This window comes from Macaca thibetana, chromosome 4 (assembly GCF_024542745.1).
Source record: "Macaca thibetana thibetana isolate TM-01 chromosome 4, ASM2454274v1, whole genome shotgun sequence".
Classification (NCBI taxonomy): domain Eukaryota; kingdom Metazoa; phylum Chordata; class Mammalia; order Primates; family Cercopithecidae; genus Macaca; species Macaca thibetana.
In genome coordinates, this window is record NC_065581.1 from 152,714,937 (window position 1) to 152,742,831 (window position 27,895).

Below are 27,895 nucleotides of genomic sequence, written 5' to 3' on the forward strand. Positions count from 1 at the left end.
ACAGTTCATGTTGTACTATTTTTGTCATTGGTCTGCTTAGTTAGTAGTTGAATAAGCTATACATATGACTATAAGTATGTATGACTATAAATGCTGTATCTTACTGAGCTGAGGAATGGACATAATATATAGTTTAGATAGTGCCAAAGAGTCATAGATAACCCTCTTGAAGTAATGTTCACTCTCATAGGTGCAATGGCAACTATCTCACTGGAATTACACATGGCTTGCATACGTCACTTAGTAATGGTATAGCAATTATTTAATATGGGTGCTGCAACAGACATAAATCTTACAAATTTAAGATTTAAAATATTTGTTTTCTACTGGTGGCTCTGCCTAATTTGGACAAAGCAGCCCCTTTATCTTGTAGCTCTGCCATGTGAAACACTTGACCTCTAAGATTGACCTGGGAGAGAAAGAGAGAAGGGTGAAGAGCCAGTCTTGGAAACGGTATTTATTACTTCTGACCCATTCTCTGAGCAGAAACCAATCATAAGGCAAAAGACTGCAAGGAAGTATGGAAAATGTGGGTGAACATGAATGGTTTCTACAACCATAAAATTCTGAGACTTGGATGGACAATATTTTCTATTTTGAAAATTGGAGTGACAATTGTTGTTGATTGAGAAACACAAACTAAACTTGAGTAAATTGATATGGTAGCTCCAAAATCTTTATAGAAATTAATGACCTTTACTGGTGACTGCTCTGAGCCTTTATACATATTCAACATTATTCTTTCTCTGTGACTTCTTTATGCCTTACCTGTTTTCTCTGAAACATAAGAAAATAATCTCTAGACCTTACTAGAGAAATATTCTGGGCATATATTCTGAAATGCATTTATGTAAAAAACAAGAAATGATGGTAATGATAATAGCAGTCTTTCACTATACTTTCAGACAAAATCAAAAGGTCTTCTATTTCTGGGAGCTTCTTTTCCACCTTTCAAGTATCTTTAGTCTTAGCCTTCAAAGAAGTTCACATAAAAGTGCCATTATCAAAAAAATATCTTAATACTCGGTTCCAATAACAGCATCCTAATGTCAGCAAGATCATAATGAAGTACCTTCTCACCACTGTTATTTCTATAATCTCTGAGGACAGCCGCTATAGTCAGAATAAAATAGAGTGTCAAGCCAAGTACTGTGCTAATTGTTTGTATTTGTTTATTAAACACTAAGTAGAGAGTAAAACAAAGCAGGAAGCATGAATGGTCTCAGTCCACTTAGATGGATAGCACAGAAACAGAATTCCCAAGTATAAACTTGGCCCTTTTGGAAGTCTAACTTGCCCATTGCTTCAGAAATTAATGGACTGCAAATCTTACTGTATTTTGATGGCATATTTTACCCAGACCAGAGACTATGTATGGTTCCAGCAGGACAGATGTTTAGTGCAGTCAGTGGAAAATTCAATCAAATAAGCTATAATTGCAAAAGTAATGGAAGTTCATTACTTACAGTAAGTACACTCAGAAAACTTCAATAGCTAAGGAAAAACAACTTTCTTCTTTTACCATCACATCAGACAAAATTAAAAATACAAGAATTTGATCACTAGGGCAAGATGAAGGATTCTCTTCTAGTTCCGAGAAAGTAAATATTTGCAAAGAAGGCATAAAACTTAAATAAAATATTCAGGAATGCTTTTTATAATAAATATTTGAGTTGACAAAACTATGGGCACAGAAAATCACCAAACACATTTAACAGCAGATTTAGACATATAATAAACTTTAAAATCATTATATAATTTCAAATTGTACCATAGGGAATATTGCATAAGAGGTTAAAAATATGGGAGATGTTGCCAGTTTCCTCCAAGCTTAATATCTGTTCATTTAAAATAGCTCTGAGAAGTGTCTGGGGATTTTTCTGTGCCCAAAAGTTCAATGACATGTCACCAAATACGCATTTTATCAGAGTATTACAATACCTACCGGTTTTTGTCTACTTCCCCTGTACGTAGAACTGTGCTGGAACTTTACAACACTCCAGTGAGACAGGTACTATCATTTGCCAAATGTTATAGATGAAAGTGAGATTTAGATACATTAAGTAACTTTAAAATATCACAGGTAAGTGGAGAAGTTGGGATAACGAATGAGGCAGTTAAATTCCAGAGACCACACTCTTAAATACTTTATTATATTGACTTAGAAAGTCAAGATTCATATTTGTTTACAAGCGATCCATTTCCCTTAGCTATTTGAGGTAGCAACAACATTTTTTTAAAATCACGATTTCTTTATGAATATCTTAAAACCTTCCTTGAACCATTTTACATTCTCTGCCTGTCGGGACGTGTTATGTAAAGTGTCCCTTTTGATAGCACTCATATTTCAACTTTCAAGATTCGGATAGGGCCCCGTTATTGCATGTGTTCTGGATTTCATAAATGATAATGCTGTTCACATCTTCCATGAATTTAAAATGTCGGTAGGTCCCCATTTGTTCTCACGTTTCCTTTCAATTTTTTAAATTAAGCCCTGTTTTCTTTCCATTTATACTAGCATGGAACCCTTTGAGTGCTTTATCACACTGTTATTATTCTTCAAATTATTCTCTGTGATTTTACATTCCTTTATCCCTTAACACATGGCAAATCAGAATTACAAAAATCTTCAACTTTGAATAAGGCCAAGCTAGTGTTTTCAGTTTTATTTCTTTGCCAGTATTCCTTTGAATCACAGTAACACACTATGTTTGAAAATTCAAGAAATAGGCATTTACTTCTTCCTAGAAACCTTCCCTGGGCCGTAATTTGTAATCCATTTATTTCCATTATTGTTTCCATTTTTAAAATGTCATATATTTGTCAATATAAAAGTTTTAAAATTTCGAGTGCTATTGTTCTAAATTTTTTAATGCATTAATAGAAATAGTTTTTTTAATGGAAATGCTTGCTTTTGATGGTATTGATTCTTCATTTAGATGAAGAATGAATTTAGATGAAGCTGCAAGTGGTAGCTTAGAAAATACTGAAATGGAAGTATCTACTTCCAATTACATTTTGCTAAAAATAATTTCCCCACATTGGAGGCAATTTGCAAATATAACAAGAGAAAAAAGAGTGCAAGAGAACAAGCCCGAAAAATTGACTTCTAAAACCATTCATATTTGAAAGTCTGGTTAATCCATTGCTTCCTGAATGATGGCTCTTGGAACACTGATCCCAAAACATTAATCCAAATGAGTCTATGATTTGGGAAAGCAGTAATTAAGCAAATGAAACAATGTTCTATACTCCAGATATCAGTTCTTAATGTATACTAAAGATCATTATAAATTTTCGAGAGAAAAACATGATAGGAACTATTTCCCACATTCCTTTGGCCCTAGGACCCTGATATTCATGGAACTGTTCTCAGTTCTAATGTTCTGTAAAATATACACTGGGACTTTGGGTTGCCAAGATGGGCGGATCACCTGAAGTCAAGAGTTCGAGACCAGCCTGGCCAACATGGCAAAAGCCTGTCTCTACTAAAAATACAAAAAAAAAATTAGCCAGGTGTGGTGGCCCGCACCTGTAATCCCAGCTACTCAGGAGGCTGAGGCAGGAGAATCGCTTGAATCCAGAAGACGGAAATCTCAGTGAGCCAAGATAGCATGCCACTGCACTCCAGCCTTGGCAACAGAAGGAGGCTCTGTCTCAGGGAAAAAAAAAAACACTGGGAAATTCAGAGGCAAGTAATATGTTTCATAAACTTTAATTATAAACTACAATGATTTCTAACTTAAAAGGTCTACTACTAAATATTTGCAGTATCATTATTACATAAGGACTTATTCTAATTGGAAGGTCACTGAAGACAGCACAGAAAGAGGTGTTGCTGGAGAGAGATGAAGGTAGGGTAACAAGGCACACATACTATTTGTTATCAATATAACGTCAGTATAAAGTAGTTGATGTTATTAATTTTTCTCCTGTTTTTAGATGTCTATTTCAGTATAAATACATGAAATCATCAAGACCTTTGTTTAAACAAAATTTAACTACTATTATTTTATGATTATATGCTAATACTGACGTACATAGTATAGAAAAGATTTTTCTTTCTATTAAAAGTATTTGAGTTGCTAAAGCATAGTATTTAGTAGTATCTGTAACACAAAGCAAAAAATCGGTGGCCTCCTTTTTTTTTTTTTTTTTTTTTTTTTGAGACGAAATCTCACTCTGTCGCCCAGGCTGGAGCGCAGTGGCGTGATCTCGGCTCACTGAAAGCTCCACCTCCCGGGTTCACACCATTCTCCTGCCTCAGCCTCCCGAGTAGCTGGGACTACAGGCGCCCGCCACCACGCCCGGCTAATTTTTTGTATTTTTAGTAGAGACGGGGTTTCACCGTGTTAGCCAGGATGGTCTTGATCTCCTGACCTCGTCATCCGCCTGCCCCGGCCTCCCAAAGTGCTGGGATTACAGGCGTGAGTCACCGCGCCTGGCCGGTGGCCTCCTTTTTTAAAATTAAAAACATGAACAACTGCTCATCTGCTGGTCAGAATAACAAAGAACTGACTTTCTTTAGATTGTTAACTTCTTAAATGCTAGCACTACTAGCATGCTTTCTTTCTTTTATAATAATAGTACAGGTTCTGCAAGGTAAAATGCCTTTTCTTCTATGGTGAGGTCTCAGCTTCAACACATATTCTAAATTTCTTAGATTTGATACACCTTCTTTGAAAAAATAGGTTTGGCCAAAAGGAGAGCGTTCTATCTAGACTTAAGGTGAGATCTGAGTGATTTTTGAGCAATGCCAGTGAGTGACACTAAATTTGACCCCATTGTCTATCTCTTTACTATTGTAAATAGCATCATTCCTTTGGGTCCTGAAGAAGATTCTTTCTTGTAGCATGTCCTATCAGAAATGTAAGTACTCAATGGTAGAAGTAATGACAAATGACAGAAACCAACAAAGAATAAGACTCTTTACTTAAATGGATGAGAGAGGAGAGGAGAAAAAGGGAAGGTAATGCAGAATTGAGAAGTACTGAAAACTTCACCTCCTTAGAAAATGCCATCTCTGAGGAAGCAGGAATTTTTTCAGCTACAGAATAATTAATGGCAAATAAGATTGCAGAAGACACTAGAGAGGCAGATGATGGGAAACAAAGAGTCTTGGGAAGTCAAGATGGTTTACGTGGAAAGGAAAAGGATGCACTACCATGAACAGTCATGAAAATGCATTTTACTTAAGTTTCTGAAAATGTTAAATTGGAACACAAAATGGAAGACAGTGATAGTTGATAACTGAATCAATCCTATAATAAAAACAACATATAATCATCCAAATAAGGTAACACAAGGAGCATCATAAAGAGCTTCAACCAAGCAAAGCTTCCATTATATCAATGTTCTCGTTATCTCACATCACACAAGTAGGAGCCAACCCATTCTCATTCACATTCCTAGCTTCATTTCCATCCCTAAGTATCAGGGTTTCAGGTAGAAAATGGCATCCAGTTGCTCTCAGGGAAAAGCCAGGAATCATCAACAGCCAGTAAGGTTTCTGTGGGCTAGCAGGTGCAATAATGCTCCCTAGGACCGCAGACACTGCTTAGCTCACTCTCCATCCCACCTCCAGGTTCTTCTTCCTCTATGACTCAAGACACATGTTGGCCTTGGAAATATCCAGAGGAACCTTCAGAGAAAAAAAAAATCACTCAATTTAGAACAAAACTGTGAATTCTTATGGCCTTTGTAATCCACATCTCAGGACAGTGCCTGGTACATAGTGAGATACTCAAAATGCTTGTTGAATTGATATTAATTTAACTGAGTAATTTCCTTTCTGGTCTGCCCCCTTTTCGTTTCCTAGCTTTATCTAGTGTCTGTCTCCCACGTAAACTTTTATTCCAGCTATCCTAAATTATGTAAGCTTTCCTCAATTTAGTCCTGCTTGCCTTGTTTTCTATCTTCATTAAACATATTGTATTCAGCTAGAATGTTCCTTCCCTTTTATGCCTGGCCAACTGCCTGACCAACTCTTTATTTTTCCCTAGTGACATATCTGAGGTATCCTCTCTCCTGGGATGTCTCTCCTAACTGGCAATTTGATTTCAATATTCTTCTCCCTTCCCATCGGACTCTACAAACACCTCTCTCACTGCCTTCTTCTCACTAAGCTGTAATCATTGGTTCACTTATTTATCTGTTCCATTATATTTGATCCTTCCCTATGTAGAGACATGGTCACACTCACTTTTTCATTGAAAGCAAAAAACAGTGCCTGACAACACATAAGTGATAATAAATGTCTGTTTTTTAAAAAATGGAAGTTCTTATTAAATAACAAGAGACTATTAGATCTACTTTTAGTGCAATTTGATTTCTCTACTCAAAATTAAGTTTTATAAACAAAGATCTTTGTTATATTGATTAAATATATTTAGAAGGAAATAGAGAATGCCCTGAAAATTTTTATTTCTCTGCTATTATTTTGATGGGATATACTACAAAATCAAAGAGAAAATATTTTCTCTCATACCTCAAATAATTGTGAATTTATCCTTTCTTTAAACCATAAAGATGAATGAACAAAATACCTAAGATGGGGGTTGTGAAGAATATAGTCAAGCTTCAGATTGAGGTCTAAAGGCCATTCAATGATGACAAAGAAGAAAGGTTAATAATATGATGTTGGAAATCCTTTGAATCCTGCAAAAAAGAGCTACGCAAATTCACTGTCGATGCCAAAGGTATAGCTAAATAACCATTAAAACATTTCAACATGTTGTCTTTCCCAAAAAATAATTATTATAGAATACAGATGTTGTGCAGTTTGACCATAAATATAGTGTACTGCTTAACCTGTTTGGTATCTGAGTTTCATCATCTCTAAAATAAATCATCCCTAGGCTCTCCTCTAGCTAGCTCAGATACACCTGAATAACAGTAGCTTAAACACATGGATCTTCTATTGCTGAGCATTTTTCATATAACAATGAGTCTACTAGTGGACAAGCCCAATCTGAGCCAGCTTCTAGATTATGGCATCCAGGTCTTGGGGTCCTGCTGTTCTTCAGCTCTGCTCTCCTTCGCATGTGGTCTTCATCTTCGTGTTTGCAAGATGGCTACCATACCTATGGGCATAAGGTTTGCATTTCAGAAAGGAAGAGAGAAGAGGATGTGGGAAGAGCAAAGGAATTTAGCCCGTTAAGGTTGTACCTTTCAAAACATTTTCTGGAATACTTATTCAATGACTCCTAGTTATTTTTATTGTTTCAAACCAAGGCACATGTTCAACAATAGCTACAAAAGAGGCTGAGGAAGTAAGTTTTTTGACTGGACACACTGCTGACCTTCAAGAAATCAATGTTCTATTAGTTCATTAACAACGGGGTATGGATATTGGATAGGCCACTAGCAGTGTCTTCTACACGGTTGTAGCACTCTCCAGATTCATTTACATTACCCTCTCCTCCTTTTAAATGCATGCTGCTGTGATTAGGTGAGTCACAATGCAGTTAGTTACAATTATAACTATTACACAAGTTCCAGAGTGCTTTTCAGAAGAAAAAAGCAATGGAAACATTGTACTCAGTGACCAACATCTCCCTATCTTTCTCTCCTTCCTCCCTTCCCCAGTCTCTGCAACCCCATAAATATGTACAATTGCAACAGGTCAATTAAAAACACTAATGGGAAAATTAGTTTCAAATATGTAAAGGATGTAATAAAGTAGAAATGGAAAAGGTTTGTGGAAAAAAGTACATCATAGTATGCTAAATATTACAACTGAGAGATGGCCAACAAACAAGTAAAGCAATTATCTCCCTAATGAATGAAAAAATAAAAAAGGAAGGAAGGAAGGAAGGAAGGAAGGAAGGAAGGAAGGAAGGAAGGAAGGAAGGAAGGAAGGAAGGAAGGAAGGAAGGAAGGAAGGAAGGAGAGAGGAAGGGAGGGAAGGGAGGAAAGAAGGAAGGAAGGAAGAAAAGGAAGGAAGGAGGGGGGAGCGAGGGACGAAGGGAGGGAGAAAGGGAAGGAGGGAGGGAAGGGAGGAAGGAAATGAAATGGCACTTTTCTCATACACTGAAAAATTAAAACTAACAGTACCTAATATCAAAAGTTATGAAGGGTAGAAGAAAACAAGCAATCTCATAAACTTCTAGTGGGATTATAAATCAGCACATCATTTTTTCAGGAAAATGTTGCAGTATTTATAAAATAATGTGTATTCAACACATTATTGTTGAATAATTATATTCAACATTTTGACTTCTGAGTCTGGCTCCCAGATTTATACTTGCAAAGGACAAAGAAGCATATTTTAATTGCAATATTCTCTATAATGGTGAAAAGTTGTAACAAATAAATGACCATCAAGAAGAAAAGAAATATATAATTGTATATTCATTCTATAGACATCTTGAATCTCTTGAAAAGAATTAGGTAAATATGTCTATGGACATGAGGGGTGATCTATGGCAAACAGTTAAGTGGAAATTGGAGAACAAAGTGTATCATTTTATATTATTTTTATTAAAATATAAGCAGCAAAATTGTCTGTGTAGTCATGTGTCTAGATGTTTATATGTTTGATGTGTATATGAAAAGGGCTGGAATAGCGCATCCTAAACTTTTAACAGTAGCAACCACAGAGAAAAGGGAGTAGAAGATTGGAAATGAAGGAGGAGCCCTATGTTTTACTTCGTCTAGCATTTTTAATTTTTTTTAACAATGAATGCGTTTTTGATTAAACAAATCAATTAAATTTTTAAACATTTTTTGTTTGAGAGATTGATGTCTCAACCTGGGAAACAAAGAGTAATGGAGAAATGAAACCACAAAGCATCCCATCTCGTGCAGCCCAATTGCCCCAGAGGTCAGATGCCAGGCTAATTAAGAAACGAAGGCCATATAAAATCAGTGCCCAAACCCATGTCTTGAAGTTTTTCCCTTATGTTTTCTTCTAATAGGTTTATAGTTTCAGGTTTAATGCTTCGGCCTGTAACCCATTTTTAGTTCATTCTTGTATAAGTGGCGAGATAAGGGCTGAATTGTATTCTTCTACATGTGGGTAACCACTCTTTCAGCACCATTAATTGAGAAAACAATCCTTTCCCAACTGTATGCTCTTAGTACCTTTATCCAAAATCAATTGACCATAGATATGTGGGTTTGTTTCTGGGCTCTCAATCTTGTTCCACTGCTTAGATGTGTTGTTTGTAAGCTATTACAATGCTGTTTTAATTGCTGTATCTTTGTAGGATATTGCAGAACTCAGAGATAACATTCAGAGTCCAAGAATAGGACCATTCTGAGCATATGGCATTGACCAAACCTTCTTTACAAAACCTCATAACAGGCATTGTGTGAATACAATACATCAGCGTACCATATTTCATGTGCTAATCTTTTCATGACGGTCTCATGCTATAGTATTTCAGTGATGGTGTAAAGAGAAGAAATGTGATTAAACCAAAGGAGGAGAGGTGGGGGTTATCCTCAGGAAAAAGAGAAAAGGAAAGTGGAAATACGATGGTCCTTAGTTGAGCAGATAAAACAGACTAAGCAGAATAAAGGACAATGTATGGTGCTCATTCCATCTGGGCATATTTGAGACAGCTCTTTAATAGAGTATTTTGTTTTTGGCAGACTTTCTGTTTAAACGGGAACTGTGTGCGTATTAATAGTAACCCTCCACATATGAATCAGCTTGGTTCTAGCTACATGGCATTATTTTCAAACATGCCAATACCTGTAAAATGCTGAAGTTACCACAAAAATTTAAAAATCAGTAATGCCCTATAAATCTCCATGAGTTTTATGATTCATTCCTTATCAATCAAACTAGTTAGGATTTTTTAAATCTTTGGTTTACATTCTTTTTCCTCATCTGTGATATAATAACATGCAGCTAATACACTTATTATTATGACATTTTGCAGAGTCCCACACACAGCTTTTGCTCCTTTTCCTTTCTCTTCATCTCTTCCTTTTGTCTGTGGTATATGCCTACACTAATGTGTGTAGGGTGCCATAAAACAAAGTGGAGTGAGTAAAAAGAGATGATGATTATGAAGAATAAATAGAGATTATTTTAAAAGTGGAAAAGTTCTTGGGTAGGTAGTTTTCAAAAAGTACCATAAACTGAGTTTCTGAAGAAAGATAACTTGTTTCCCTGAAAGTATTTTCCTTCTTTTACCCATTACCTTGCCCATCTTCCCGTGAGTTCTTTCTCTGACTCTACTCTTCTTTGCTCTCAGATGCTTTTTTTCTTTCTCTAATATTTTTTTCTTCTCCTACTATTTTTTTCTTCTGTTTTACTCTCACTGTTGGAGACTACTGCTTAATTGTTTACTCTATTATTTCCCATAGAATCTTTCATGAGAATTCTGCTTGTGGGTGAGCTTCAGTGTGTTTAGATGTAAGCAGGTGAATACAATGCAGTTTGGAATCCACATCATAAAGCAAATCACTCTAAAGCAGATGGCATTTTCCCATGGGAAAATGTTTGCAGTTTGGGGTTTTCATTCCTAACCAAAGAAGGCCTCAAATGAATCATAGACATGACCAACAATATGTCTTTAAAGTGAAGATATGACTATAAATTACTAGAAAAGAAAGTTAAGTTTTAAATCCTAAGAAGTGGATTTTAAATGTATAAATTGATTATTCTATTATGAACCTCTATTATAAAATAAGCCTCCAGACAAAACAAAAGGTTGTCTTTAATTTAGTCTAACTGTAATGTGCAAAGTATAAAAACATGTAATTATTTGACAATTAATGATCTAGTATTTTTTTAACTGAAAGCAAAGTGCTCATCTAATTCAATAATATACTCATTGGTTTTTATTTACTGATGAAGAAATGAATTATATTTTCCATCTTAGTATAGAAAATGGATTAGAAGGATTGTTTAAATGCCTCAAGTTTCTTTAAAAACTAAGTCATGGATTTCTTTTCAGCCTATTTATGAATATAATGGTTTCTGTTTACTGTGTTCATGAGTTAAAACTCTAATACCTGTTACATAAGTCTCCTACAGCACCAGGATGTGTATTAGTCTCTGAAACAAAGCCGTAAGTAAATCAAGAAAACTGTTGAAATTTCCAGAGAGTATAGCTAAGTGTAATTAGCAATTACAGTCAGCCCTCTGAATCCATGGGTTCCACATTCCTGGATTCAACCAACCAAGGATTTAAAACATTTGGAAAAAAATTAGTAAAAAAAAAAAAAAAAAAAAAAACAAGATAACACTAAAAATAAATAAATAAAACAACTATTTATACGGCATATACATTGTATTCGGTTATTATAAATACTCTAGAGATGATTTAAAGTATACAGAAAGATGTGCATAGGTTACATGCAGATACTATGCCATGCTATATCAAGGAATTGAGCATCTATGAATTTTGTTAGTGGAGGGATGTGGTGTCCTGGAATCAATTTTCTATGGATACCAAGGGAGAGTTGTATCTGTTCTCAGTACTACTACTGAAATTTATTACTTTTCACATCATAACTATCTATAATGCTCATACCCAAAGAAATTATCTGAGTTTTATGACTCAAGAGTTAGGAGTTTGTTCTCTTTCATATAACCCTGGAGATGAGGAATTCATGACACAGACTCAGTTAAGGGCTTTTCAACCTAACTCCTTTGGTGATTACTACAGTTTTGATGCTTCTTCCTGAATTAAGTATGCATATAGATGTCAAAACAATCAACTAAAAGGGCTTTGAGAGGCAAAACAAGACATAAATGCATATAAATTTCCTAAGTCCAAAAAGCCACTCTTGTTCACAAAATGAGTATTGATTGCATTCAACCTGACCTATGTAAGCATGTCTTCTGATGATCTATGGCACAACAAAGAAAATCCCATATATATAATGTGTATGTGTTACTAGCTGTGTTTGTTTGAGTCTTAAAAACTGTACGAGTACCATTTGGAAATTAATAAAAATCATTGAGAGGTAGATAATGGGGCAAGCTATATTCTCCAAAGAGATCCAGTAGTCTGTGCTCTGTGCTGGTATAGATTAGAGATAATGCTCTATAAAGCAGCACTTGGTAAAATATGCTGCAGGCAGAAGATGGTCAATAAATGTGGTTGTCTATTAAGCTGTGAAAGGGTCCTCCTGTGGAATATACATAATCTCTATTCTCCAAAGTCTTCAAAGATGTTTTCTGATAGCACAAAACTTCTTCTTATTTTTACAAAATGGCAATAACTAGATGGATTTTGCCTGTTTTCAGGAGACTTGGGGTCCAGAAATCACTGCATTTCTCAGGGAATGTTACCTGGTGGAAATACTGGTGGATGAAATAATAAAGCTAGGTCGTAGGACAAGTATAACAATAAACTTTACACTGAATTGAGGGTCTCCCTGTAAATTAAAAAATGTGTGGCAAGTTCTTTCTTATTAAAAAAATTATAATAGAATGGCAATGAATATAAAAATAGTGATAGCATTAGAAAATTTTCTATAGATACTAAAACTAGAGAGTGAAAATCTAAGTATTTTGCTACATCACCAATATTATGTCAGACCAATATCATGTGTCTTCTGAGAAAGACACATCATCATCTTGTTGGTATTCCTGCCTAAATACTGTATAAACTGAATATAATCATGGGGAAACTAGACAAACCCAAACCGAGGGACTTTCTACACAGTAGCAAGTGTAGAAAGTATTAAGGACAAGAAACACAGAGAAAGTATAGAAATTATTCTAGATTAAAGAACACAAAAAGACATAGCAATGATGTGAAGTACGTGATCTTGGGATACATTCTAGACTAGTAGAAAACAAAAACTATCAAGGATACTCGTGAGATACTCAATGAAATTTGAATCTGCATTGTGGACTAGAGTAATTTATAAACACCAAATTCCCTGATTTTAATAAATATACTGAATATATTGTGGTCATGAAAGAGACTGTACTTAGGAAATAATCACTGAATTTTTAGAGGTAAAGTGGCATAATATCTCCAGCTTATTCTCCAATGGTTCATTAAACATACATAAATAAAGAGAGAAAATTTAAACAAATGAGAAAAAAATTAAACAATTACTAATCTGGTCATCTCAAATTAGCAACCATCCATTTTGCTCAGGATTAAGGGCCTCCAATCATCTATTTAGCCTTCCTTTGGCTAAAGCTGTCATCACTATTACCAGAAAAGTCCCAGACAAACCAAGGCAAGTTGGTCACTCTGCCTCCCACTTCACCCCTAAAGTACAGAGTGAAATCTCATATTGGGCATTGAAGACAAGGGTTTTCTTGCTGTTTTGTTTGAACAGTAAACATTTTATGCATTTATGGAAGCATAAAGTCAATGTAGGAGAATAATACTATTAGGATAAGAGAGATATGAATCATGCTATTACAGTGTTTGGCATGCTGGAGCGGTAACTCGTTAGAGGAAATTATGAAAATAGATAATTACTCTGCATCTTCTCTTTAGAGAATGCCATTTAGCCTATAAATGTGTAAGTTCATCATCAGAAAATGCAATCAATATGCAAAATCCTTTACTTGCATATAAAGAGATTGCCTTCTTATGTGGAAGATTAAAGGAAACCAATTTCCCTCATGTTACTGTTCAATATCTAATGAGGAACTTCAATTTATTTCAACTAAGATTACATTTTAACATCCCATCTAAGGCACAGTACAATCACTGGCATGCATTATAGACTGGTTCTAAAGGGAAACAGATGAAGAGTGCAATTGTATTTTCAAAACACTTTAAACAGCTTTGATGCTTGGAAAGTCACTTCACTTTTTGCCAACAAATAATGCCAATATTCCTTTGATCTTAAAAAAAAAATGCAGGTTTAAAGCAAGATTCTCAGAAATGTATATATTTCATTTAAGAAAAATGTTAGAAAATAAAGGCCAAACTTTCATCCTATTACTACCATAAGTTTAGCATAAACTCCCTTACAAATATGTGTTAAGCTAAATGTAAAGGGGGAATGCTGAGGAATTTTCTGTAAACATGTCTCAAGTATCTGCCCTAAAAATCTCCTTCAAAAGAAGTTAGAAAATACACTATTGAGTTTCACAAGCGTCTTCACACAGATAGTTTCTCCCTACTGTCCCGAGAGTCCTTTCTAACAATTTCTTCTCCTTGTTACTGTTTTTATTTCATTTCTCCTAGCTGCAAGATAACTATTATCTAGTAACAAAGAATGGATTGTGTGAGCAACTCATGTGTATAGCTGTAAGAAGTAAATTGTGACTATTGTGACTCTTTCTCCTAGTGGGGAGGACAGCAAATATTCCACAACACAGCATGAACTGGAGACTTTCAAAGATATTTTTCTGCCTTTCTTAAGGCAATTCCCACTAGCAAGATCTTCCATCAGGGCAGCTCCTGGCTCTGCTGGCAGCAGCTCCAGGTGGACTGCTCTTGCACGGTCCACTCCTTGCAAAGGCCCTCTATATAATTCCCATTGTTTGCTCCACAGAGGTCCCCACAACTGCCCTGAAGACTGACTCTGGTCTGCATCTACCCAGTAGTTCTCCTAAAGAACTCCCATATTTCTTGGTAATTCCTAGTTCAGTGTCACTATCTCAATACCATCTGTTCAACAAATGTTTGCTAAGTCCCTGCGATTTGCCTAGCACTGTGTTTGATGTATAGACCATAAATAGAAGAGTGGTGAAGTGTTCTGCAACAGTCTGAGCAGGCCTCAGGGAAGCAAGGAAGACAGATATCTGAAGCATCTGACCTTTAATGAATGATTCATAACTTGGTCCTCTCTCAGCATTTCAAACCCACTTCTTTCAAGCAAATACATGAGTATTTCTAAACCTTAAATCCACAGACATATTCTCTGGCATCTGAATATGTGTGCGCTTTTATTTCAGTGATTAATCTTTGGTTATGTAAACCAAGACTCAATAAACGTTTTTTGTTAAGGGCTAGATGAAAATGTTTTTACCTTTGTGGGTTACACAATGTCTATCATAATTTCTTAACTTTTCCATTGTAGCAGGAAAAAGCCATAGGCAATAACAAAATCAATTAAGTGTGAGTATGGTACAATAAAATTTTATTTACAGAAATATGTGGGGAATCGGATTGGGTTTGCAGGCTGTAGTTCAATGACCCCTGATCTAGATGAACACCTTACAAGAGAATTCTGCCAAGAGATCTAACGTATGTTTAGGAGGGGAATAGAGCCAAAGGAAGGCCAGAGAATATGAGGACACAGTGTGTGAGTAAAACCTTACTGTGGTGTGAGAAGAGTAAGATGATGGGGTAGGGATTTCCTTATATGGAACGTGACCTTGTATACACGCCAAACCAGAAAGTTTCTGTAAACTGGGAGGGCAGCACCACATTCATATTGCTTTGTGGGGATACTGTCAGTCCGTATGGCAACTTGCAATAGATTGTCAGTAGTAAATATACAAATTCAATGAAGAGGACTTTTTTGTTTACCACTGTTCTTTTTTCTTTTGTAGCATTATACGGAAGAGCACATGTTTATATTGATTTGGCCGACAAAATAATTAAATCGTGTTTAAAAATAAGTTTACTATTTTAAAAACTAGAAAAAAAAATGACTCTATAATTTATCCTGGGCAAAACCAAAAGATTCAAGTCAATATGAAGTTAAACACAGGTTATATGAAGGACTTCAAAAAGCTTGTGGAAAATGGAATTTAAAAATATAAATATAAATATAAACTTCCCTTCTCAACATAAACGCCATGCGGTTCAAGACACTTTGGTATGTGATGATAATAGCCATTTAGTCCATCTCAAAAGAACTGAGGGTCCTGAGAGTTTGACTACATCAATGCCATCTTTTTTACATTATTAACTGAAGAAAACTAAGTACCCTTTAAAGATTTTTTTAAGATTATGAAATAAAATTAAGTCAAAAGGAGCTAAGTCAGGGCTGCAAGGTAGATATCTAATGATTTCCCATCAAAACTCTGGGAAAATTCCCCTTGTTGATGAGAGGAATGAGAAGGAACATTGTCATGGTGGAGAAGGACTCCCTGGTAAAGCTTTCCCAGGTGTTTTTCTGCTAAAGCTTTGACTAACTTCTTCAAAATGCTCTCATAAAAAGCAAATATTATCATTCTTTTTCCCTTCAGATAAGACAACAAGCAAAGTGTCCTGAGCATACCGAAACACTGTTCGTAGGACATTTGCTCTTTACCAGTCCACTCGTGCTGTAACTGAACCACTGCTCCCTCTTGGCAGCCATTTCTTTGATGGTGCTTTATCTTCAGGATTATTTATCTTCAGAAAAAAAATCCATTTATCTTCAGGATTATGCTGGAAAAACCATGTTCCATCTGTTACAGTTGTTTGAAGAAATGCTTCAGGATCTTGATCTCATTTAATTGAAATGTCTATTGAGAACTTTGCTCTTGTCTGAAGCTGATCTGGGCAAAACAATTTTGGCACCCATCGAGTAGAAAGTTTGCTCAGCTTTAATTTTCAGTCAGATTTGTGTAAGCCGAACCGATTGAGATGTCTATGGTGTTGGCTATTGTTTCTGCTGTTAATCATCAGTCCTCTTCAATTAGGGTACAAAAAAGATTAATTTTTTTCCTCACAAATTGCTGTGGATGGTCTACTACTGTGGGCTTCATCTTCAACATCGCCTCATCCCTTCTTAAAATGAGTTGTCCATTTGTGAACTGTTGATTTTGGGGTGGGGGGCATTGTTTCCATAAACTTTTCATAATGCAATGATTTCATCATTCTTCTACCCAAGACTCACCAAAACTTGACGTTTGTTCTTGCCTTGATTTTAACAGAATTCACCCTTCTCATATCAGACTCTTCTCAAAGTGATACCTTATGCTTCTTAGCACCTCAAAGTAGATCCTGTTCAGAAACATTACAATAAGTTTGTACAAGTTAATTTTGGTGCAAAAAAAAAATTTGAGATGGAGTCTCGCTCTGTCTCCCGGGCTGGAGTGCAGTTTTTTTTTTTTTAATAATATGCATTTTCTATGAACGTTTTGAACACCCTCAGTATTCAATTGTCTATCCTTAAAATCAACATAGGCTGTTCAGTATCGGAACACACATTATCCTCACATTAAATTCATGTTGTAAATTTGACTTTGGTTTTATAGATTTAATTATATTTAGCATATGATTTTAGTTGTATAATTAAGAATTCTATGACAAGGAGTTAATACCTACTTGCACATTTTACATAACAATAAAAGTGACTAAAAGCAATTTTTTATGTCACAAAATATTTTTGCTTCAATAAGAAATGCAGTTTAAAATGACTGAGGTGGAGTCATCTTCTTCAGGAGACACTGTGAAGGTAGACATGAGTTATTAGATGGTCCTCTGAGGAAACACCCCACCGTGTGAGGAATCCAGATGTCTGATTAGCTTGTGCCTTCTTTGGAAGATAAAAACAAATAGCCTTGAGGGGAAAAAGTGTGGAATTGAGGGAATGAAAATCAAACTAATATGTATCTGCAGAATAGGGATGAACAGAGTGTGGAAATTTTAATCCCTGGGAGGTCACAAAGGAAAATGAAAACTAAATTTTTTGGAAGTACATTGTGAGATGCTTTATCTTGTTATTTTCTTCAGTTCCCCTAATAATCCTATGAGATAAGAATTGTTACCTCTAATTTACAGAGGAGAAAATTCAGGTTCAGATAAGTTGATGAAAGTTAGCTAAGTTTTCACAGGCTAGTGAAGGAACACAGCTAGAATTTGAACCAAACATCATACAGCAACAAAACCCATGCTATTTTCAGTACATAATTCTAAATCTAGAGGTGGTTTCTGAGTAATAAGAAAGATTTATTCATTTAACAACTAAAGATTTGCTTAAAAGCCTACCAAAAAAAAAAACCCTGAGTGCCTAAACCTCAGGCCCTTTGCCAGCTCCTGGATATATAATAGTAAACAGAAAATAAATGTAATTTCTAATCTCATAGAATTGAACAGCCTGGGGAAGGAGACTAATATGCAAATGCACATACACTTATAAGATACAATAAAATCTATGAAGTAAAAGAATATTATGAGAAGAAAGGGCATTGTGATAATGTAATATTTAACCTAGCATTTTGAAGGATCCAAATTTTCACTGAGAAATTGTTGAAAGGAAAAATGGTCTGAAACAGTGATTGCTAAACTCTGCTGCACACTGGAATCATAGCATATTTTTTTTTAATAATGATGCCTGACTGCTATCCTCAGACGTTCTGATGTAAGTGACGTAGTGTACAACCTGGTCACAAGGATTTTTAAAAGCACACTGAGAAAAAGTGGCTCCGAGCAGTCTGAGGAATGTAAGGTATGCAAAATTTATCAGTCCCAAAGAGAGAGGAGCATAAGACTTCAGTCACGTCTCCTGCAGCCATGCCCAGGGGAAATTTTTAAAGGCATAGCTTTAAAATGTTTTTTTTTTCCTTTCCTTTTTCAGACTTACTCATAAATGACCTAACACATTACCATAAAGTGCACAATGTGACCCTCACTCATTATCTTCATGTTTCTGGAATTTGTGATATAAAGAACAATGTATATTCAATCAATAGCTTGTTATTTTAAAGACCCAATGTAAACTCTTAGTAAAAAACTTAAGAACTTTCCTTTCCTTTTTCCTTTAAAAACCCACTTGCAACTATTTCTAATGGGAGCATATATTCAGGACAACTTGAATCTGTGTATCCTGGGCTGCAGTCCTCAACCTTGGCCCAAATAAACTCCCTATGTATATTAATTGTGCCTTTTTTTTTCCTTTAGGGAGACAACATCATGTGGTTCTAATGTGCAAAAGTTTGAAAACCTCCAATAGAAAACAAGGTTGGAGAGATAGACAATGACTATAACAGATAAACCTTTCAGGACAAAATAAATACATATTTTTATTTTTTCTAAGTAAGTCCAATGGAAAGCCACTGAAAGATCTTAAGAAGGGAATAATATGACTCAATTTATTTTGCATAATACATATATGATACTCTGTGACCCGAGAGGAGTAAGTATGGAAGAATACAATCCAATTAAGAGGGCTCCAAGTGGACCAATAAGAAAGTTCAATTTACATTTCTTGAAGCCTGGAGGATACATAAGACTGGTGCCTAACCCAGGCCTGAAGAATTTGAAGACTTAAAGTTGGAAAAAGTAGATAATGGCAGCAGAGAAGATGGCTTCAATTTATAGTGTATTCAACCGACAAGTCAAATGTGTGTGTTTCCTCTGAACTAGAGGGAAAGTGAGCTTGCATCAGATTTCAGTTGTCCAAAATTTCTTCGTCCAGTAAGTCTCTTAGAAAACTAGGCATAAGTGGACCACCAGAAGTTTTAAATTGTTGGTGGGAGAATTTCAAAGAACAGCCAATGATCAATCTACAGTAGTGGGAGAATATCCAAAGAACCTATGGAGCACATCACAAGAGAAAAAAAAATCCATTTAAAAACACTAGCCTGTTAACAAAAAAAACCTTAAACAAATTAAATTTAACAGAGTTTAACTGAGCAAAGAATGATTTGATGATTTGCAAGTCAGACAGCCCCCAAACCAGAATAGGTTCAGAGAGGCTCCAGCACAGCCATTTGGTGGAAGATTTATGGACAGAAAAAGGGAAGTAATCTATAGAAAACTGAAATGAGATACAGAAACAGCTGTACTGGTTACAGCTCAACATTTGCATTATTTTGAATGGAGTTTGACAGTTGACCACCTTTGATTGGCCAAACTCAGTGATTAGTATGAGAGTAGGTTACAGTCTATTTATATATCCTGTTAGGTACAGTTAGCTATGTATGGAGAAACCTATGGGTCAAACTTAAAATATGTAAGGAGGCAGCTTTGGGCTAAATTTAATTTAACAAGCCACACCATAAAGTGTTATGTGAGCTCACAGTAATCCTAGTAAAGTAAGAACTTTGTCATCCCTGACTTTTCCTTTCTGGTCCCTGTTCTATCTGAGAGAAGCAATGACAGCTTACCCTGGTTTTAAGACCACTGTGGGGGGCAGTGGGGAAGGGGCAGGGACAGAAACATGAGACTACAAAATAAAAACTTGACCACATCTCCTAGCCCTAGCAGGCACAAACTGGGAGGGAGGTGTGGTACATGGTACTAATACTCACCAATCACTGTCTTTCCATTCTTGGATTATGAAAGATTTGCACTCTCCAGATCCTTTCAGCTATCTGGGGCATATGGCTACTTACAGCTAATGAACTGTGAATGAAAATTATGTGCACCACTTCCAGACTACAGCCATAAGAAGTCCCTGGATAACTCTTCATTCTTCATTCTTTCACAGCAATAAGGAACCCCCATGTCAAGAAGGTAATGTCCCAAGAGCAAAGTAATTTTAATTGCTCAGTTACTACAAGGAGGAATTACTGCCTTAGAGCATCCTGTGGTCTTGAGAGGACTTAGGATAAACAAAACAAACAAACAAAAAGTAAACTTGTTTGGGGTTTGTATGTTACCAAAGCATAACCTGGTCCATCCTGATTAATACAAGGCGAGGAGATTTAGCCCAGAAAAAAGTTTGGACTTTTTGTTACTGCTTAAGACTGAACATACTAGTTATTGAACTAAAACTGTTTTAGAGGTTGGGTAAAAATTTCATTGCCTCATTATTTCAGCCTCAAAATATGCTTTTTGAAAATTATGCTAATTATAGAAGGTTTAAATTCTCAACATTCTAAGACAGCTGATGTAAGATTAAATTTCTTCTTGTAACAAGAAAATATATGGTAGTACAGCCAGAAGGAAGGAAAGAAAGAAGGAAGGAAGGAAGCAACGAAGGAAGGAAAGAGAGAGAGAGAGAGAGAAAAGAAAAGAAAGAACAGAAAAGAAAAGGAAGAAAGAAAGTTCATTGCCTCTGAGTTTCCGGTATGGATAAGGGCGATTCACAAAAGAATAGAACTGTCATCCTTCAGCAGCTAAGATTTTGTTTCTGGAAGGTTTTAAAAATTTGAATTGACAATTGTTACATTAAGTGTAGTCTAAAACTGGCTCTTTACGTATTTTGAGTTCAGCCTAAGGGTTTCTCCATACATACTAAACTGAAACTTAACTGTATACTGCAACCTACTTTTGTGCCAATCGCTGAGTTTTACCCAATCACAGGTGGCCAGCTTATTTGCCTTATTTGAAGCACATTCAAATAAGGCAAATCCTGAGCTGTAACCAATCTGACTGCTTCTGTATCTTGCATACATTTTCCTGTCCGTAAATCTTCTGTCATGTGACTATACTGGAGTCTCTCTGAGTCTATCCTGGCTTGGAAGGCTTCCCAATTCATAAATTGTTCTTTGCTCAATTAAAGTCTGTTAAACTTAATTTGTCTAAGGTTCTTCTTTTAATAAATGGTGTCAAAAGTGGGATCTGGCATAGAGCTTCTAGTGACCCCCAGAAGCATCAAGTGACTAAGTGAGGTACTTACTGAGCCCATTGTGTCTATTCACAGAGTTTATTTTCTACCCACTTTGTTCATTTTTTCTTCTTGCCTGCCTAAATAGAGAAGAATCATTGGCTAAGTTATTCAAGGGAATCCGAGAGCCAAAGACAAGATTTGAAGTGTATTAATGCATTCTTGCATTGCTGTAAAGAACTACCTGATACTGGGTAATTTATAAAGAAAAGAGGTTTAACTGTACAACTTCCTGTACAGTTCTGCAGGCTGTACAGGAAGCATTGCTGGGTAGGTCTCAGGAAACTTACAGGTAATCAAGAGGTTGATGGGGTGGAGAGGGAAACTTTGAAAACTGGCAAATGAAGAATCTTATAAATCTATAAGATCTGCTTATGTCTGTGTGTCTGTTATGTCTATGTATGTGTTATATATAGGTGGTAGTATTTGGTAAATATAGCTAGTTTTTGAATTGTTGGCAAAATAGGAGTGGTTTCAACACCTTTATTGGTTAAATGTAATTGGACACTTGATTGGTTTGACTGTGAGCTTATGATTTTGGTTTTGAGCTCCTGGATTAGGGGGTCTGGATAGGTGAACATGAGAATTGGAGACATTTTCTCAGTGCCTAGACCATCCGCTGCAAGCCAGAGTCACGTCCAATTTGGCCTCTTCTTCCCTGCCCTAGCTTTGCCTCCTGGCTATTCTGGGAGGGATTGAATCCTTGAGGCATAGTCTTCCCAGATCTAGCTTCTGTCCTGAGCTCTATACCTGGTATGCAAATTCAGGTCTCAGACAGGCTCTACCCTTCATAGCCATCTTGGAAACCATATGGCTACGTGAGACCCAAGATAACTGGAAAAAGCATTAGGGAATGTACCTGTGGGTATTAGTCTGTTCTCACATTGCTAATAAAGACATACCTGAGACTGGGTAATTTACAGAGGAAAGAGGTTTAATGGACTCACAGTTCCACATGGTTGGGGAGGCCTCACAATCATGGTTGAAGGCAAACAAGGTGCAAAGTCATGTTTTACATGGCAACAGGCAAGAGAGTGTGTTCAGGGGAACTTCCCTTTATAAAACCATTGGATCTCATGAGACTTATTCCCTATCATAATAATGGCAATGGAAAAACCCACCCCCAGGATTCAACTACCTCCCCAGGGTCTCTCTCACAACACATGGGAATTATGGGAGCTACAATTCAAGATGAGATTTGGGTGGGGACACAGTCAAACCATATCACTGTGTCATACTTTCAAAATTATTTTCAATAATTTAAAATCTTAAAGTCACGGTATGTTAAATAATAGATAATCATAAAAGTTCAGAGTCATTTGTAAGTTAAAATACTGAAACATTAATTATTAAACATAAGTTTATATATTTTGACATCTTATTTTTATATGATGTAGAAAAGCTAAATATATTTAGATCTGTTAATAAATAATAATGTAAGGAAACATTTCTAAATAATTATAAAATAATTTTCTTTTTAAATAATTATAAAATAATTTTCATCTACAAATACTGATACAAAACAGTTCAAAATTTCTTCCTAGTGTTTTCACTATAAATTAAGGTTACTAAGAATTAAAATTATTATTTATATATATATAGTTCAAACTACTAAGTATGAAGAAACAATTATGTATAATAATTGTTATACAAAGTAATAGACAAAAGGAAAATATGTTTTTGATGAGGAAAGTCATAAAAGCATACAAATGTGTGTTTGTTAAAAAAGGTATCTGATAACTTTAGGATCCTATCATCCGGACTGCATAAAAATTCCCAGAATTCCAATTAAGACAGTGAATGGTTTTTAAAACTGTTAACCCAAGCAGGACAAAAAATAATTGAATACCAAGAAAATGCTTTGCCAAATTTTCATGCTAAATCAGCCAGTCCTGAAATTGTTAAGATACGTAATTTGAATGAACTCCATAGTCCAAGTCAAATTACCTGTGATAACCCATCAGTTATCAGTGTTATACACATGAATTGTGGAAACAAACCTAGTATTTAAGAGAAAATAAGTCCAATATTAAGTACAGGCTCATGGAGGACCCAAACGACCACCTGATCCTTCCTGAGTCTTTAAAGCTTTCATTATTAAAAGCTCTGCAGTCCATGACTCATCACGAAAGAGAGAAAATAATCCAAAATAAATCAATAAATACATATATATATATATACACACACACACAAACACACACTTGTGTGTATGTGTCTGTGTGTGGTGACTGTTCAAAATTGCTAAAATAGTTCATGACCAATGTTTGGTTTCTCAAACTCATAATCCTGGAATTATATGAATGATAAAAACATCAGCTACATTTCTGCTACCAGATGGGCCGATGGGCCATTTAAACATCTATAGAGGAATTTCATTCAATTGTCATTTTTTAATGCATGTTTTCTGGCAGTATGAAAGCTTTCCCATTAGATGACTTACTGGCTGAACAGAAAAGTGTCTGTGTAGTTGCTGATACTTCTAGTTGCATATGGAAAAACATATCAGGTAGTACACAGATTCAGTTGTAAGGAATTAATGTATAGGCAGCTTGTGGGTAAACTCTTTATCTGGCTCATTATTTGATCTATTTGATTATAGTTGGTTTGGTTCATGGCTACCCTAACTAAAGAGCATACTCCAAACTTTTGGTATTACCCTAGTGGCAGACATAATAGTAGTCTCCTTCTTGCATTATCTTCTCTCAAAAGTTTTAATGTTTGCATACAGCCATCTCTAGAATGTCAGATGATCTCTCTTCAACTGGAGCAACAAAAACTCAAAGAGATGTGTGACCATAAGGACACTAACAATTAAAAACAACAAACTGAAACCAGAAACCCAAAATGATGGTAACTGAAGGTCATACTAAAGCCTTAAGTTTTTGGTCACAATTTTACTTAAGTGAGAATCTGACAAAAAGGGGAGGGGGAGGATTTTTTAAACAAAATTATGGAAGATTATTATTTTTGATGGAAGACATGCACTAGGCTCCAACAGACCAAACCAGATGAAACCAAAATGGAGTCACTCATGCCAAATGTAACATAATCAAACTAAAACTTTAAGGAAACAGATAGGTCAGAAATGGAAACTAAAATAGACCAAGTTCTGGATTTCTCCTGTAAACGGTATATTCCAATACAAGGAGGTCCACTCTAACTCTCACCAAAAAAAAAAAAAAAAAAAAGCCTGAAATTCTTGTTCCCACCTTATAAAACCCACTATTCTGCTATTTACCAGTGGAATTTGAAACCAAATAAGCACATTTATGATGATAATAGAGTGACATCAATCTCTACAGTTTTGTTCTATTTCTCCAAATGAAGAGGATAACCAAATGGGGTCAGACAGCTGCTTTCTCATTGTGTCTTAATGTGGTAGAAAGACAGAGCTCTTGTATCTTTTCCTCTTCTTATAAAAACACCAGCCCTGTTGGAATAGGGCCCTTCCAAGGTTATTTAACATTTATCACTCTTCACAGGCCCTATCTCCAAATAAAATCACAATGAGGATTAGGGCTTTAACATATGAATGAGGCGGGCACATTCAATCCATAACAGCCCCTAAAACACTATTACTGTTGAACTTTCTTTAGTAAAATTCATTTGGTATTGCAAGATTAAAATTGTCTAGTCCTTATCCTCCCTTTCTCCGATTAACAATTGTTCGGATAAAACACAATTTCTTAGGTATGCAACTTTTGCATTATTAAATTGAACATATAAAAATAATTCCTAAAATGTTTGCTACAAAACCCAATACTTTACAAAGAAAAAGCATTACACTTTAGGAAATGGCTTGAACTTTACTACTTTTTTAGAGGTAAAGGAAGTCTTTAAACCAAGTGAGTCATATTTTATGCTTTATTCCTTAGAAAAACAATTCTTGATGGGACACAAAAACATTTCATGTGCCATTTTTATTTCCTGTTCTTCCCACATATTTTTATTTTTACATTTTAGAAATAAAATGTCAACCTCTGATGTTACTTGAATAATAAAATAGAAACCATTATATTAAATAAAAGACAAAGAACACTTAAATGCAGATTGTTAAATGAAATAATCCAAAATGAAAAGGTTGTATGTCTCCAACCATATGACATTCTGAAAGAGGTGAACTCTGGAGACAGTAAAAAGATGAACTATTACAAGTGTTTTGGAAAAGGGATAGAGGACAGTGTATTTTTAGGGCAGTGAAACTACTCTGTATGATACTGTAATGTTAGATGCATGTCACCTTATAGTTTTCAAAGTGCACAGAATGTGCAACATAATGAGTTAACTAACCATAGTGTAAATGATAAACTTTAGATAAATAATAATGTATCAATATTGGTTCATCAATTGTAACAAATGCACCACACTAATGCATGTTAGTAATAGAAGAAACTATCTGCAGAGGAGAGGGGGGCATATGGTAATTCCATGTACTTTTCACTGAATTTTCTGTTAACCTAAAATTGCACTAAAAACAGTCTATTAAGTTAAATAAATAAATATCCATTGTGTTAATTTGCCCCTTCTCATATGATGGTTTTGGTTTCTATTATTATTGAATTACCTTTAAACACTTTTTTCCAGTACTACATTACATATTTATAATGATGGAATACAAAACTGTCTAAGTCCTATACCTAGTTTCTTATTTCATAATTTCTATATGTATTATGAAAACAAGTTTTCTTTCTAATTGACTAACTTTTGTTGCTAATATTATTTTGATAGGCAGTTTTGAGAAATACTTTCATTCATGTAGGTTTGCCTTCCTGAAAATCATTTTTTAAAGTCAGAGATTCATTATCGTTGCTGAATTGCAGCATTTTCAAGTTCAGTAACATTTTCTAAGCACCAGCTGTACCACCTCAGAAAGATAATTCTTATCTTGCCTCAATTCACATTTCCCTGAAATGGTCGATTTAATAAATTTCTTTATTTACATTAACATAGTAATCACATAAATCCATCAGAGCAGATATTCTACAACTTTAGATAAGTTCCACAACCCTAACTGATTGATGATATTTTCCCAATGATCATGGGAAACAGAAAAGCAATTAAACAAAGACATGTCTCAGGGCATGCTGACTATCCCATGCTCTCTTTCTTTTTGAAAGCAACCCACCTGCACAAAAAAGAAAACATACATGTGCCCATATGATTGCCTAAGAGAACCTGGTTATGTTTTATTTGGAATGTTAATAGATTTTCCTAAACTTCACCTTTTTTTTCCTTGGTCAGTTATTTCTCCCTTGAATTACGGATGATGTACAACACTGAAAGAAGTCATAAGTTTGATTATTTTCATGACTTATGCAGTAACTTGAAAATATCTGACTTATTTTATGAGATTCCTCGTGATTAAGTAAAACATGTGTTTGTTACCATTAGTTATTATTTTTTAAAATATTTGGTTGATGTCTATGTTTATTCAGGCTGCTAAAACAAAAAGGTAGGTTACAGACAATATAAATTTCTTTCTCTTAGTTTCGGAAGCTGAGAAGTCCAAGATCAGGATATCAGGAGATTTGGTGTCCAGTGAGAGCCAATTTCATAGTACATAGCACTTTCTCACTGCGTCCTCATATGGTAGAAGGGACAAGGCAGCTCTCTGGCATCTGTTTTATAAGCTCATTAATACCATCCATGAGGGTTCAACTATCATGGTCTAATCACCTCCCAAGGCCTCTATTGGTGACCATATCATCATGTTGGTGATTAGATTTCAACATATGAATTTTAGGCGAACACAAACATTCAGACTTAACAATTTGTATTATTTCTTTTGTTTCAATTTAATTTTTGGTAATTATATCAATGAGAAACAGAGGGAAACTATCTTAATGCACCAAGTTGGGGGTTTAGTTTGGAATTCCAAGCTCATTTATTTAGCATAAACTTGAAAGTAATTTAATTATTCCTGCTTCAAAATCCTAAATGTCAGGAGCTATAATACTAACATAGAAACAAAGAAAAACATCATGTCTTGGATTTCATGTATTTTTTTCACCTATAGATTTTGGTCACAGAATTTCTGCTATATAGCTACTTACTAATAAAAATAGTTATCAAAGTCTGGAGCAAGTATTTTTAAGTTTTTTAAATAAAAAAAGGAAATGAGTCATAGTTTAATATTTGCTTCTTTATAAAGTCCTCTGGAATCCAGAACTCACTAAAAATCAAATCTCTATGCTAGGTCAGTTGCTTGGAAAATAGCTGTGGAATCACCATGATTGGATAAGACCAGATCTAATCAGGAGGAGATGCCAAATCAAGAAGTTTAATAGAGGACGTTAATATAGGCAATGAGTTACAAAGGAACAGAAAGAGCTGAAAGACAACTAGCGAATGGTAAAGACACCCAGAGTTAAGCATCAACACCCAGGGATCAGTGTCAGTCAAAAGTTACTCAAGAACAGAAGAGACAAAAGAAGTGATGAGTCCAGAAGCCAGAACATTCAGACAGAGACAGTAGCGGAACTATAGAGGAGCAGCCACCCACGGAGGGAGGGTCCCAACT